This window comes from Lolium rigidum, chromosome 1, assembly GCF_022539505.1.
Source record: "Lolium rigidum isolate FL_2022 chromosome 1, APGP_CSIRO_Lrig_0.1, whole genome shotgun sequence".
NCBI lineage: Eukaryota > Viridiplantae > Streptophyta > Magnoliopsida > Poales > Poaceae > Lolium > Lolium rigidum.
Window position 1 is genome coordinate 91,729,443 of NC_061508.1, and position 15,167 is coordinate 91,744,609.

At 43.8% G+C, this 15,167-nt stretch overlaps 1 pseudogene; it reads left to right on the plus strand.

Annotated features, from left to right (window-relative positions):
* The first annotated feature begins 4,279 nt into the window (after nt 1-4,279).
* Nucleotides 4,280-12,009, plus strand: LOC124648967 (annotated as a pseudogene).
* The last annotated feature ends 3,158 nt before the right edge of the window (nt 12,010-15,167 follow it).

The following is a 15,167-nucleotide window of genomic DNA, read 5'->3' on the forward strand; positions in this document are numbered from 1 at the left end:
GTTCAATAAGAAGTTTTACTTTAAAAGGGTTTTTCAAGAACCGCAATATTTTCGAAATAAATAATTTCATGCCAAGATACAACCTACAAGAGGTTGGATGCTATATGAGAGTGCATGAATAAGATACTTGTTACCGAGATAGCAATGACTTGATGTAGTAGATAAGAGTTCATCGATCATCCTAGCTTGACTCCAAATCTCATATGGTGACTACACCTTCCTTATAGATGAGACAAGCCTCCATTGCATCTCCAATATACCTAAAACATCATTCAAGTACATCTTGGTCCCCAAACTTATTGGGTCCAACATGGTTAGTCTAACCACAATATATAGGACACACTCCATATAAACATGTGCATATTTAGATGAAGTTTGAATTTCATGCACATCTTAGCCATTTAGGATTTGATAGAGTATATCCTACATAATGGATCAAAAGAAAGCAAGCATGCCACAAGTATAAATAAATTACATATAAGCACGCACAAAGACTTTTAAAGATCCAAGAGAGATATACTTTGGACAAAACACCAAATGAATTGAATAAGGCATAAAAGGTGTGACCAAACAAATTTGTTGTCCAAATTATATCAAAGACGCAAATCACAAAAGATTTGTTCAACAAAGTTCAACAAATGAACTAAGAAGAAACCATTGAGCATAAAGGATGAAATAAAGCAAACATGCTCAAAGATTTATCTCATTCAACAAATAAAGCATAGAAGAAGGAATGAGATAGCAAAACTCCCAAAAAGAGCAAGGTTCGAACAAATAAACCAAACCCTCTACACTTTTCACAATGGCACAATGTACCGTAAGGAAAAGGTTTGTCTTCCAAAACAAACACTTGATATGAATCAAGAGAATTTATCAAAAGATTTTTCAAAGGGACAAAGAAGACACGTGGGAGCAACAAAGATTTCTTGGAAATAAAATAAGTAAATAAGAAGCAATCCAACGGTGAAGATGATCCATGAATTCAACCACATACAAGGTTATCAATTGTCAAGGACAATGAGTATATTGGAAATAATTTCCGGTGGTGAATTTACGGATGATAGTAAGGATCAACTTCACAATAAAAGGCATAGGATAAGTATATAGAATTAAGCACTATGCACGTATGAAGATTCTTGATAGCTTCAATTAGTCAAACAATCACGCACGGCAATGATTAGAATAACTTGAAGCAAACGGTGTCCCGAATAAGATATAGAGATATGTATTTGAGGAAAAAACGCACCAAGAATTTCTTATTCAAACAAGAACCCACAAGATGAGTAATAAAAGATTTTTATTAGGAGTGGAGCTTGTTTGAGCAAACATGCCACCTAGGAACAAGATAATTAAGAGCATCAACTCTAAGTGGCATAACCTCATATGTTCACATTTTCTAGGCTTGTGATATGTACAAAACATATTACTCCCCCATGATGTGATAAAACATTTCTTCTAAACAAGAGGCAACTAAAATTCAACTAGAGATGATTAATGGATATTTAGAATTTGAATTTCTCATGAGTATGACACACCACATAGTGACTAGATAATCTTGCAATATCAATACTAAGTGGTGGTACCCATGTACACACACTTTAAAGAAAGAGAGATGCACAAAGCATATCACTCCCCCAAAATGGGATGTTCCATTAATCACTCAAAGAGAGCCAAATAAGATGTCATCAAGATGCATTAGGCTCACAACAATACACAAGTATATGATGAGTCAAACAAACATACTTGGATACACAAGATAGGTAAGTAAGACACAACACATACAAACACATATTTGATACAAAACCAAACATGCAAAGGGGCAAGTAACTTACAATAAATATGATGAGTTGAAGTATAAGTTACCGCAAGGAGGAACATTAGATATAAGATATAGATGATGATTCATACGACTTGGCTTTGTCAAAATATAATATATGAAGATCCCTTAATTCTTCATGAATTAGCCAAGTCTCCAATGACCTCCACTTGTACCTATTGATCAAGTTTGAGCTTGTTGGTCCCCAACCAAGTTGGGTCCTAAGAGGTTAGTCACAATAGGCTTGGCAACCCAAATGGTTCTTTTCTTGAAACCACTTTGAGTTCCAACAAACTTGGCAAACACATTGCCATCCTTATCCTTCCCTAGAGAATAATCATCATCAACAATTATAGGGTTAGATAAGGTACCACCTAAGCAAGAAGAAGCAAAGTGCCCCTTCTCACGGCATAAGTAGCAAGTGTTCCCCTTTCTCTTCTTTATTGATTTCTTCTCTTGGGGAACAATATCTTGATTCTTCTTGGGAAGTGGCCTATCTTCAACTTGAGGTCGAGCATGATCTTGACCTTGACCTTGTGGCCGTTTCCCTTGTTGTTTCTCACTCAAGTGCTTCTTCTTCTTCAATGGGCATGATCTAACATGGTGCCCTTCAACTTTGCACTTGAAGCAAACAATCTTGGCCGAATCCTTGACTTTGTCTTGGCCCTTCTTCTTGTTGTTCTTGCTCTTGGACTTGTTCTTGTTATTGGAGTTGAATCCAAGTCCACTCTTGTCATTGGGGGATTGTTGCACACTTAGCATCTTGTCAAGTGCGGATTTCCCTTCATGACGCTTTTCCAAGTCTTTCTTTAAAGAAAGGACTTGAGCCTCGAGCTCTTTTATTTCCTCTACATGGTTAGTAGAAATACAAGTACTAGAGGAAGTAGAAGCTTCATTGTTAGAGCAACAAGGCAAAGAAAGTAATCCAACACAAGGTGTATCACTAGTTTGACTAGATGGATTACAAGGACTAGCACATGGCAATATAGCATTTGTAGTAGAGATTGTGCTAATGTCCACATGAGGCTCACAAGATGTTACTTTGGTGATACTAGCCTCATGAGCTAACTTTAGCCCATCATAGGAAATTAGAAGGTCATCATGAGAGCCCGAGAGCTTTTTATAACTTTCTTCCGATTCCCTATAATTGCTAGTTAGCAACTCAAGTTGAGCCCTTAACTCAACATTCTCCTTCAAGATAGATGCTTCACAAGAAGTAGAATTAGTAGCACAAGCATCAACAATAGTTTTCTCATTTTCATGCATATAGGATTCAATTTTTTGTGTAAGCATAAAATTAGTATGCTTCTCATCTTTTAGCTCATGCTTGAGGAGAGTGAATCTCATTTCCCCATTTTCAACATGGGACTCCAACTCCACTATGGTTTCCCTATATTTATACAAGGTATCCATAGAGTGTTCGAGATTAGCACGAGCTTCTTTATTACCACGAAGAGAAGCATAAACCATTGCCATATCATGCACCAAGGTATTATATTCTTCATCATTATCATCATCATCATTCTCATCATTAGAGGACGTGTTAGGAGTCAAAGTAGGAGATACCTTTGATCCATTTGCCATAAGGCACATGTGCATACCGGAGGATGAAGATGAAGATATTCTTGAATCCTCATTTGAAATCATGTCTTGATCCATAGAGTGTTCGGTTTCCTCTACATTGTTAGTCAACAAGCAACTAGAGGAAATAGAAGCATTTTGATTATGGGAGCAAGACAAGGCAAGCATATCATCATGAGATCTATGTAAGCAATTTACACATGATATGCAAGGACTATCAACACAAGCATGTAGATTATTTTCAATGCTCGATGTGTTTAAGTCCAAAGAGGAAACATTGCAATGAGATAGAGATGAAGAGTCATCACTATTGAGCACAATATCAACATTGCAATTTCCCTCACCACTCACCATATCATTACCTTGTGTCTTGCAACACGTTGGTGAAGTGAAAGTAGATGATATATCATCACGACCGGAGGTGGAAGCAACTTGGAGCTCTTCATGATGTGAAGGGGAAGAGAGCTCCTCGGAGTCACCACCGACCAATTTAGAAGTGGATCCACCAAACATTTCCTTAAGCTTGATCCACATCTCATGAGACGATTTTCGCTTTATATATATCAAGAACCTACGAAAATCGGGTCTCAAGGAGAATAAAAGCTCATTAGATACTTGAGCTTCAAGATGTAAGTTTTTCTCATCCTCTAAAGATAGATTTTGAGAATCCATCGGAGGAGAAAAACCGACATCTAGAAATTGCTCTATATGTGGACACAAGGTCCGAAGATTACAAAGCAAGCAATTTCGCCACAAAAGATAATTTGTGCCATTAAAGACAATTTTGTCATTGTGCACTATACTAGCCGACATCTTTACTCTCAAGGCGGTGAAGCCTTAAACAAGGAGAGACCTTGCTCTGATACCAATTGAAAGATCGAGATGTCGCCTAGAGGGGGGGTGAATAGGCGATTACAAACTCTTGCGGATTTGTCTTGTAAGAATGCGGAATTAAACTAATGTTTAGTTTACAAGCACAAACCCTAAATATGCTAAGCTCAACTAAATGTAACAATGGCAACTAGAGCTAAGCAAGATAGGCACAAGATATATGTAGCACAAGTGATAGCAAGATATATGTACTTCAAGCACGATGGCTATCACAAGGAAAGAGAGCTCGGGTATAGAAATAACCGAGGCACGCGGAGACGAGGATGTATTCCCGTGTTCCCTTGCTTTGCAACAAGGTACGTCACGTTTGGAGGAGTGGAGGTCCCACGAAGGATTCCCCGCGCCACGAAGGCTCACCCTATTCTCCGAACCACACCCACGAAGGATAATGGCCCTTTCCTTATGGTTAGCTTTTCCTCCGCTCCGGAGATGGCAAGCTCCACAACCACTTAACAAGCTCCACGAAGGAGAAGCCCGGGCCTCTTCACAATCTTCTTGAAGAGATCACCGGAGCACCAACCACCAAGCCAACTAGGAGGTTTCCCTCCAAGAGTAACAAGCTCACGGTCTCTCACTCGAACTAATCGTGGTGGAGAGCTCAACACTATGCAATGATGCAAAGCAAGAACACTAGAGGTGTTCAAGTCCTTCACTCTCAAATCCCACCCAAACAACAAATGCTAGGATGAGATTGGAGAGGAAGAACAATGGGGAAAGTCAACAAAAGACTCCAAGATCTAGATCCCAAGAGATTCTCTCACTTAGAGAAGAAATGGATTGGTGGAAGTGTAGATCTAGATCTCATCTCTTAGATCCCTCAAGAATGAGCAAGAATGGTTAGAGGAATCAAAGGGGAGAGCAAGTTCTTCAAATGCAACAATGGATGAGAGAGAATGGGAAGAACTAACTTGCTCAAGGTGGAAGAAAGGCTATTTATAGCATGGAAGCAAATAAAACTGTTGGGGGAAAAAGACAGAAAAAACGGGCAGAAAAACGGGCAGAACGGCCCAGCCGGTCACCAGGCCGGCCGACCGGAGCAGCAGCCGGACAGGCCAGCGTGCAGCCCGGTCGGACCGGCCCAGCAACCGGATGGGGCGGGTGGGCCGCGTGGAGGCGAAAAGCCCAGCCGGGGCAAGCTGGCTCCTCCCAACGCGCGTGGGCCGCGCGTGCTTGTGCGGCAGATAGGTGTGGGCCGCGCGGGGGAGCAGGGGGCGCCGGCCATGGTGTGGGCCGAACGGGGAAAGGCAGCCCAGGCGGAGCAGCGCCCGGTGGGCGCGCGCGGGAAGAGAAGCCCGGCCCGGCGGGGAGGCCGGTCCGGCCGGAGCCGAGCGCCGGGCGGGCCGGTCGGTGACCGGGCCTGCGACCGGACCTGGGCCTCAAAGCCACTGGAGGCGGCCCGGATGGCACCAGCGCCGGACCCGGTCGCGGACCGGGTGGGCCGGTGTCTGGGTCGGTCGGCCGGCTGGTCCCTCCCCCTTTTTTCTTTTTCTCTTTTTATATTTCCTTTTTCCCTTTTCTTTAATAACTATTGCTCCCGAACTCCGATTCGCATGAAACCAATTTTGTTGGAAAGATAACGACGAATAGAACCCCAACAAAAATGGAGACTCCACACAGAACATTTTTAGATGATTTTAGAGAGGGAGTCTCCCACCGTCAAGAAACGGTGAAGGCGTCCAAACTCGAAAACGCAATAGAAGATGCATGCGGATTCCGTTTTCGATGAACTTGGGCTTGTTGTAAAGCTAGCAACAAGCTCAAGAATCTCACACGGAGAAACACCAAGAAGCAATAAGGATATGCAAAGTATGCAAAGGATTGAGCTCCCTAAGACGATGTGATCAAGTTACCCAACCGAAAGCCCCTCTTAATAGTGCGGCTATGTATCCTATAATCCGGTCTCCCATCAACCACCTTGAGACCGGTAAAAAGAAAACCTATCAAGGTCATACCTTTGCCTTGCGCATCCCGCTTGATCTTGATGATAACTCTTCAAGCTCTACACAAGCCGGAATGCCTCACTTGATCAATGTTGCTTTGTGAAGACTCACAAATGCTCCCCCATACACCATGATGGGAAAGCTCCATAGATGTACATCTTCACATGTCCATTATCACCAATGGACGGCAAGCTTCAAGCATGTGATCCACTTGAGATGCTCATCTTGAACTTGCCCAAATCAACCTTGTATCTTCTCATACTCACTTAAGATAGAGCATGGCTAATATTGAGTTCCACATAAGAACTCCATCTTCATTTCTTCTTCTTGATCATGTCACATATGTATCTTTAAAACAATGATCTTGATGCCAATACACAAGGTGTATCTTTATCTTCATGACATCCATACTTGAATCCAACACATGGAATACAAGTAGTACCTATGAAATATTCCTTCATATAAACTCAATGAAAACATTAGTCCATAGGGGTTGTCATTAATTACCAAAACCACACATAGGGGCAATGTACCCTTACACAATCTAACGTGGACAAGAAGTAGCTGGCTCAAGAAACAAGAAAGAAAACAAGTGGGGTAGTGTACTGGTGCGTATGCTAAAACAAAGGAGGCAATGGTGTTCTTGCTAGCTTGGGAGTTGGAACGTCGACTGAGACGTAGCATTTTCTCAGTCGCCTGATACATAGGCACTCCCTAATATATTTCCTTTATCGAAAAAGTGGCTATTTCCATTCTAGCCTACTCTCGAAAAGTTGTAGCCGGGCTATAGTTGGCTATTTAAAACTTTGATAAAGAGAGACATAGACACAAGATTGTACACATCTATTCTCTCCGAAGATCTAAACATTAAAGAAAGAGTTATATCCCATCTTTTGTCCACTTTGGTGTCTAATATTTTTCATCGAGTCTCGCCCAGCACATGCTTAGATTATGTCGCCCGAGAAGCACTATATTTGTTGCCCCTGTGAGTTGGTTGTATGAAAGTTTTTTTTTTTAGATCAACGGTTGTATGAAAGTTGTTGCTATGCGATGTTCAGATTATGCCATGCGCATGTGTTTTGAAAGGACACACACCGCACCCGACGCATGCCTATCTAATCTAGTAATAGGCTTATACTGAGTGAGTTCGAAGACTGAATGGAGCCTAATTTATGCTCCGTTGGTCCCTGCATGCATGCTTTGGAGATAGCTAATCTAAAGCAGCCGACACAGCTATAGTTTAAGTTAGTGAATCAAAACTAAAACCATGCGCGTGGTTGGTGAGGAGGTGAGATGCCTATAGCAAAGCGGCATCCATGGAGGTACATGCATACGCGTGGGAATCTTTGTTTTCTGTATCAGTAAAAGGTATCGCTGCTGCCACGCTGTTTAATCCTCTCCTTATCGAGCAGCTATAGCTAGCATGTAACGGGAGAGTCTGCTCGCTAAGCACACACCCTCGCAGAGTCGCAATTAAGCAAGCAAGCAGCCAAGCGCACACACAAACTCGTCAATGGCTCTGATAAGGATAGCAGCAGCGCTGGTGCTGGTGCTGGTTCTGGCGCTGCAGCTCTCAGCAGCTGCTCCGCCTGATCGCTGCACCCACGTCTGCGGGCACATGCGCGTGCCGTACCCGTTCGGCATCGGGCCGCCGGATGCAGACTGCTACCTTCCAGGCCTGAACCTCACCTGCGACACGAGCCGCCGCGGGGCGCCGCGCCTGCTTATCGGCGCTGGCGCCGGCGCCGTCGGCCTCCAGGTCGTTGACATCTTCCTCCACAACTCCACGCTGCGCGTCGTGCAATCCGGCGACGTCGCCATCGGCGCCAACGGCCGGGGCTTGTTCAACGGCGACCTCAGAGACCACGGGCCCTATAAGCTGCTGTCGAGCGAGAACGAGCTCGTCGTGACGGGGTGCAACGTGATGGCGACTCTACTGGACAGGAACAGCAGCATCGTCATGAGCGCCTGCGCCTCCTTCTGTCAAGATCCCAACGGGCCTTACGTCACCGCCATGGATATGGGCTCCTGCAAGGAGCCCGTGGTCGGTACCCGCGACGAGGTGGCTGGCTACGTGCAGCTCACGCGGTTCAGCCAGAACGCCACCATGGACGAGGAGCGACAGCGCACCCAGGTGTTCGTCGCCGAGAATGGGTGATTCGATCGACACCTCAACGCCAGTTTGGCTGGAGCTTCACTTGTAGAAGGGGCCATGTCGGCAGTTCCCCTTCTTTTCCAATGGGACGTCGTCGACCTTGAGCGCGGCCGGCCGCCACCCAACGAGTTTGACAAGTGGTTCAGCGGTTGCCCGACGGACTTGGCCCTTAAGATCTGCAGGAGCGGCAACAGCACATGCTACCAGAGTGGAGGCTACTCGTGCTCCTGCAGCGAAGGTTACGACGGCAATCCTTACGTCAACGGCACCGATGTATGTCATGGTAACCAACTAATTATAAGTACTCATATTTCGCAGTAATTAGTTAGCCCACTCCAGCTTATTAAGCACCTATGTGTTCGTTTGGGTATATACGCAGATATCGACGAGTGTAAGCGGGCAAAGGACAATCGGTGCTTTGGAGAATGCACTAATACCCTCGGTTCGTTCGAATGCCGGTGCCCGCCAGGGACCTCTGGCAACCACAGTATCCCCAATGGCTGCGTCAATCTCGACCACGGACACAGAGGTGAGAACATCCCAGCCTCACTACTAATTTTACTCTCTGCCAGAGATAATTCTTAGATCGAACTCATTATTTCTTAGACATGTGTTCTAATCTATTTAGATAAATTCTTGCATTAATTTTAAAAGAAAACATGTGCTTGCACGAGTTAATTAATACATGTCTTGGCCATCTTTTCAGGTCACGTTGGTTTAATCATCGGTCTGTCAGTTGCCAGTTTCCCCACCATTATTCTATCTGTTCTTGGCGCAATCTTCTTAAACCGTAAGCTCCAGCATCAGCGGGCGAAGCAGTTGAAACAGAAGTTCTTCAATCAGAATTGTGGACAACTATTGCAGCAATTGGTATCTCATAGGGCAGATATTGCGGAGAGGATGATCATCCCTTTAGAGGAACTAGAGAAAGCCACAAATAATTTTGATCAAGCTCGTAAGATCGGTGGTGGAGGGCATGGTATCGTCTACAAAGGGATTTTATCAGACTTGCATGTCGTGGCAATAAAGAAGTCAAAGATTGTGGTTCAGAGAGAAATTGATGAGTTCATCAATGAGGTTGCCATACTCTCACAAATCAACCACAGGAACGTTGTGAAGCTTTATGGATGTTGCCTTGAGTCAGAAGTCCCTTTGCTTGCCTATGAGTTCATTTCTAACGGAACCCTTAGTGATCTTCTTCACAAGAAACCACCAATATCAATACTTTGGGAAGACAGGTTAAGGATTGTAACAGAAATAGCCAAAGCTCTTGCTTACCTACATACAGCTGTTTCAATACCCGTGGTACATAGAGATATCAAGTCTTCCAATATACTTCTTGATGATGCCTTCACGGCCAAGGTTTCTGACTTTGGAGCTTCAAGGCACATCCCGACGGATCAAACGGGCATATCAACGGCTGTGCAAGGGACTCTAGGATATTTAGATCCTAGTTACTATTACACAGGACGGCTAACAGAAAAGAGTGATGTTTATAGCTTTGGAATTATTCTCATCGAGTTACTTACTAGGAAAATCCCAACTTCATATAAATCATCGGAGGGTGATGGACTTGCTGTACAATTTACTAGACCATAAGCGCGCTTTGCCGCGCCCGCCCTTCTGAAGTCTGAAGAAAAGTAGAGTGCAAATATTTAAGAGAAAACAAACAACACTAATATATGGGGAAAATAATGAATTACAGTGCCTCGCTTTGTTGCACGGACTATAAATATTCAGAATACTCCTATAGAAAAACCGAGGGGGGGGGGGGGCTTGAAAAGATTCTACCTAGCATGCATAGCCTCAAATGAAATTAGCTCATATCACCAAGAAATATTTGCAACAGAATACTGTAACTTAGTTATCACAAAAAACAGTGGACTTTTTGGCAGGAAAAATGGGTAAATTGAATGTACAATGACATCTGAAAACGTAGATTATAGGTTAGTGGTTGAATGCATCCTCAATAGAGATGCCAGCCGTGTAACGCTATGACCTATGTAGGCTATGTATCCAAGTCTCCATTTCACACCAAAGACTCGGAATAGATGAAATCATACCGAATAAGAACATTTTCTTAACAGAAGTAGCAGGTCATTTGTTTTTTACATAGTTATCCTAACAGTAACAGCAGATCAGTTAAATTAGGAGCAGCGTCAGATTATCTATTGTTTGAACAGCGCATCATATGTTCCTTCCATCAAGCAACTAAAATAAGCATATGCCAAAGTTTCATTGGCGTAAAACAATAGCATTGGATGCTGCATATTATCCTGCAAAAACTCTATCTACAAATACAATCAACTGACGCGGCATACTTTACGTCCTGGTTCATCTTCTCCAGTGTTGTAGACCTGGAGCTCCTTCATTTTGTAAAGATAATATGACGAATCCATATCCTTTGAATTTCCTAGTCACACCTGCGACACATCCCACCACAAATTAAATCATCTCCAAACGAATAATTTAGAGCACGAGGAGAAGATCAATTGTATAATTTGCTAGCTTCCCGATTGGAATCGTGGGCATGGATCAGTGCTTCCTTCGCCAATTAAACATTAAGAATAAACCCTAGAAATAATCCCTAAATAAGTAGGGATGAATAGCAAAACAGTTCATGTGGGAGGCTGCAACGAAAGATTGGTACATAGCGCATATTCAGGCCAAATTGGAAGAAGGCACACCAATGGCTGGGAACCATAGTTTTGCACCACTCATCGCCATCCCTCGCACGTGCGACCGGCGTACCGGCCCCATTGGAGAAGCAGGGCGATCCGTCGATCCGGCGATCCGGCGCTCCTTCCTTGGATGGAGGCTGCGTGCGCGCCGCTGAAGGGCGGCATCATGCCCAGTGGCCTACTCTGAACGTCTGCGGCGAGCGTGGGAAGCAGATGCGTCATGTCAGCGTTGTAGAAGAAGATGGGAACGGGAGGTTTTGAGACGGAACGAGCTGATGAACGTAGTGAGGCCTATCACTTGAAGAAAAAACGTGAACGAGCCTAAAGCAGACATCTATTGGCCCACCGGGTTGTGTTTTCGGCCCTATTAATCTTTTTTTTAGCAGTACGGCCCTATTAATCAGAGAACGCCCAATTCAACCTTCGGAGAAGCAGCCCAGATAATGTTGGACAGCAGGACAAGCCCAGTTGACGGAAATTTACGGCCTAAACGTCTTCCAGAGACGATTCGGTAAGGTGGGAAGATCTGAGCCGTGTATATATGAGATCGGACGGTTTAGACCCTCAAATCGCTGTGGAGGCTCCTAGTTAGTTCCATCTTACTGTTAACTAATTGCACTGTTTGCAAAAGGTAAGATGACTGAGATATTAGATCCACATGTTCTGGAGGAGGGACCTCGGGAAGTAGAAGAGGTAGCTACTCTAGCTGCATCATGCATAACACTGAGAGCGGATGAGCGGCCGACTATGAGACATGTGGAAATGGTACTAGAAAGCCTCCAAGCACCCAAGGTGCGTGTTCCAGCTGATTTGAAAGAAGAGTACAGCGAGAAGTACATGCCAGGAACTTGCCAGTCATCTGGAAGAAGTAGAAACTTCAAGGAAGCGAGTAGGAGATACAGTCTTGAAGATGAGTTTGTTTTGTCTGCAAGATACCCTCGCTAAGTCTGTTTAATAAATAGGGCAATAGAAGATTGCCTCAGGCAGCTCCTTGTTTGCGTTTTCGTGATGTAATTCTGTCAAACCCTGTATCCCTAGTCTGTTTGCAAGAGTCCAAGTTGTCGTTTGTGCCCGCTGCCATTATTCAGGAAGTGTGCGGGAGCTGTTTTGCTTGTTCTCCTGCTGAGGCCTAATTGTAACCTAGAGGTCTGAACTTTTGTTAGTTGAAAATCTTGTCAGTCGGCAGTGGATATCTGATGTTTCAGTTCTTGCCTCGGGCAGCTCCTTCGGTCTTATTAATGATTAGGGCATCTCCATCTCCAGTGGCGCCCAACCCATTTGGACGCTAAAAGTAACCGCGTGCATCCGTTTACGTTGGGTTGTAGATGCGAGAATGGACTTTAGACCACGATTGTTTGTTTGCGTCTTTGGGTGCCCCAGCGGCCCAACGCATTTGTTTGTTTTTGTTATTTTCCATTGATCAGATAGAGATACATAGTTGGTAAAAAACATATGAAATCTAATAAACACATTGAAATCTACCATCGTCTAGTCGTCGCCGGTGAGGTCAATGACCTCCGTCATCTCCCATGGTATGTACGGCGCTGGTGGTAGCAGATAGTATACCACCAACGCATGAGGAGAAGGAGGAAGGGTAGCCACCGCCGGCCGAGCTCGCTCTGGTCAATGGTGAGCTGGATGGCCTCGTCCTCGGTGAGATCCGGAGGTGTAGTATACCGCATCGTCGGGGTCCTCGTCGGCAGACTCCTTATCATTCACGCTTGAAGAACCCAAACATGGCACCGGGTGGTACGTCTCCCAGAGCTGGCGCGCAAGCTCAATGGGGACATACCGGCGTTTTCGCGACTTCTTACCACCACGCGAGGAGCCGGCCTTGACGTCGTGGTTCTTCTTTCGGAAGGGACAACTTTTTCCCATGGTGTAGGTCAGAAATGGGGGGCGGCTACTACTAGGATTATGTCAATGGCGTGGGCGAGGAAGCCGGTGCCTCGCCTTAAAAGGGTTGGCTCGCCTCGCCTTCAACCTTTTCATCTGGAGTCATATGTGTGTTTATTGCTTTTGCATCAATCTCAATGCTAGAGTCTTGATGGGACACTTTGGAATTGATAAGATTTATAGTTGAAGTTTTCCCGCCACTTCGTTTGGTGAAAGATGCCCTAATAAGTGGAACACTGCGATGTTCATTGATGCAATTAATACATGCCACAAAACTAAGAAGAAAACTAATCACCATGTTATTTATACATATCTACCTATTACAACTTGATATTATTATGGATTTTGTATTTCTAATTGGTTCACTAGGACGGCTCATTTCATACAAGATCATAAGAGCAACAACGCTTCATATATTGATAACTAGAAGGATACCCCGCGTGTTGCATCGGGAATCTACTTAAAAATATAGGCTAAATTAATTGATCTGAAATGTTTATGTATTTGATGGGACGTTTCACATTCTACAAATTGAGAAAAGAATGCATCAACTTAATAGAAAGGAAACATGATTTCCAAGATCCAAATGAATGTTGGTATTTACCTTCAATATGTTGAAAAAATACATATTTTTACAAACTTGTATTAACATTTAAATGACATCATGTCCTTGGTAGTCAGGTAGACTTGTAAGAGCATATTCTACTACTCTGGGTTGGCTTATATATAGTGACTTAAAATGAAATGGAACTTTTCCACTTTTCGTATAGCCAGTCTTAACTAGTGTAAACGAAAATAAATATGACCATATGAGGTGCAACATATGATAGGGAGAGATAAATCTCCCATATATATTTTTATTCTGGAGAGATAACAAATCATAATCAGAAGATGACATAATGGGGCAATTATTTTTTACAATAATCAGATGATCCATAGGGATAATTAATCTACGAATTATTGACAACATGCAGTAGCACTCTTGGGCCACAGAAACTGAGACACAACTAATTGTCACTTACATGCATCGTGCTTGATAGTTCTAAAATAATCTGAAATGTGAACGACTTTGCGGAGTGACTTAAATAGTAGAGAATGGATGTTGTGCATACCTTTTGATGATTTAATTATACACTTTTCCTAATCTACAGCTAGCTGTTTTACAATTCGGCAACAGTCGTTTTTCTGGCCGTTCGATTGTCAGCGCGCATCTTCATGCCACGATGTCAGGTGTGTTCTCCAACCCGTTTCTAACTTTCGACTTTCAATCAGCTCCCTTTTTCCCCCTTTTCTCTGTTTCATTCCCTTGTCCAGTGCAGCGAGCCGGGAGAGAGGGGCATGGGGAGAGAGAGGCGCCACATGCGGAGAAGGAGCGGACCCGCGAGATGGACGGGAGCGGCGGCCGGCGAGATGAACAGGAGCAGCCGGCGTCGGCGTAGAAGGTTCGTTTCTATGCCCGATTTTTCTCGTTTCTCTTAGAGCAGCGAAGAGAGAGTGAGGGGTGCGGCATGGATAGGTGGAGAAGGATGAGAATCGAGATGGATGGGAGCGGTCGGCGCCGGCATAGGATGTTAGTCTTTGTTTTCATTTCGTGCCTTAAAGCTTCCTGGTTGTGTAGCCTTGTGGGTGTTTGGATCTGTGGTTTGATCCATGTCTTTCCCCAGTTCAGTACGTATGGATTGGATAGTAAGTTGCCTGCTCATGTGTAGGGGTGAGGGGGTTGTAGCCTGCAGGGAGAAATCGACAGGGTATTCTTGTTATTTTTGCCTTTTTGTAGTATTAATTTTGATTTTAACTCAGACTTTTGCTGGGATTTTGTTCTAGCTGGCCCCAACCATGTTCAATGTATGCGTAGTGTTCGGTCTGCTATCATTCCATTGATTTGAAAGATGAATCCACTTCTGTTGCTAATGAGGATGGTGTCATAGTAGGCATAAACCTTGTTTAGATGATTTTTAACCAGAGTTGATCCATCATTCAAGGTTGCCTCGTAGCTTATCCCATTTTATCTTTTGCCAGGTATTGGTTCAGTAGTCAGCAGGTATCAAATGTGATATAATCTATAAGTCTAGTTGTTCCTTTTTGGATAAATGGTTTGAGGAACATAGAAATTATCTATGTAAAAGAATTGGAGTTTGGCAAAGTATATGGTGAAACGCTGTTGAAAGGCCATATGCGTCAGCTTTCAATTTCAAGTCATGTAACTT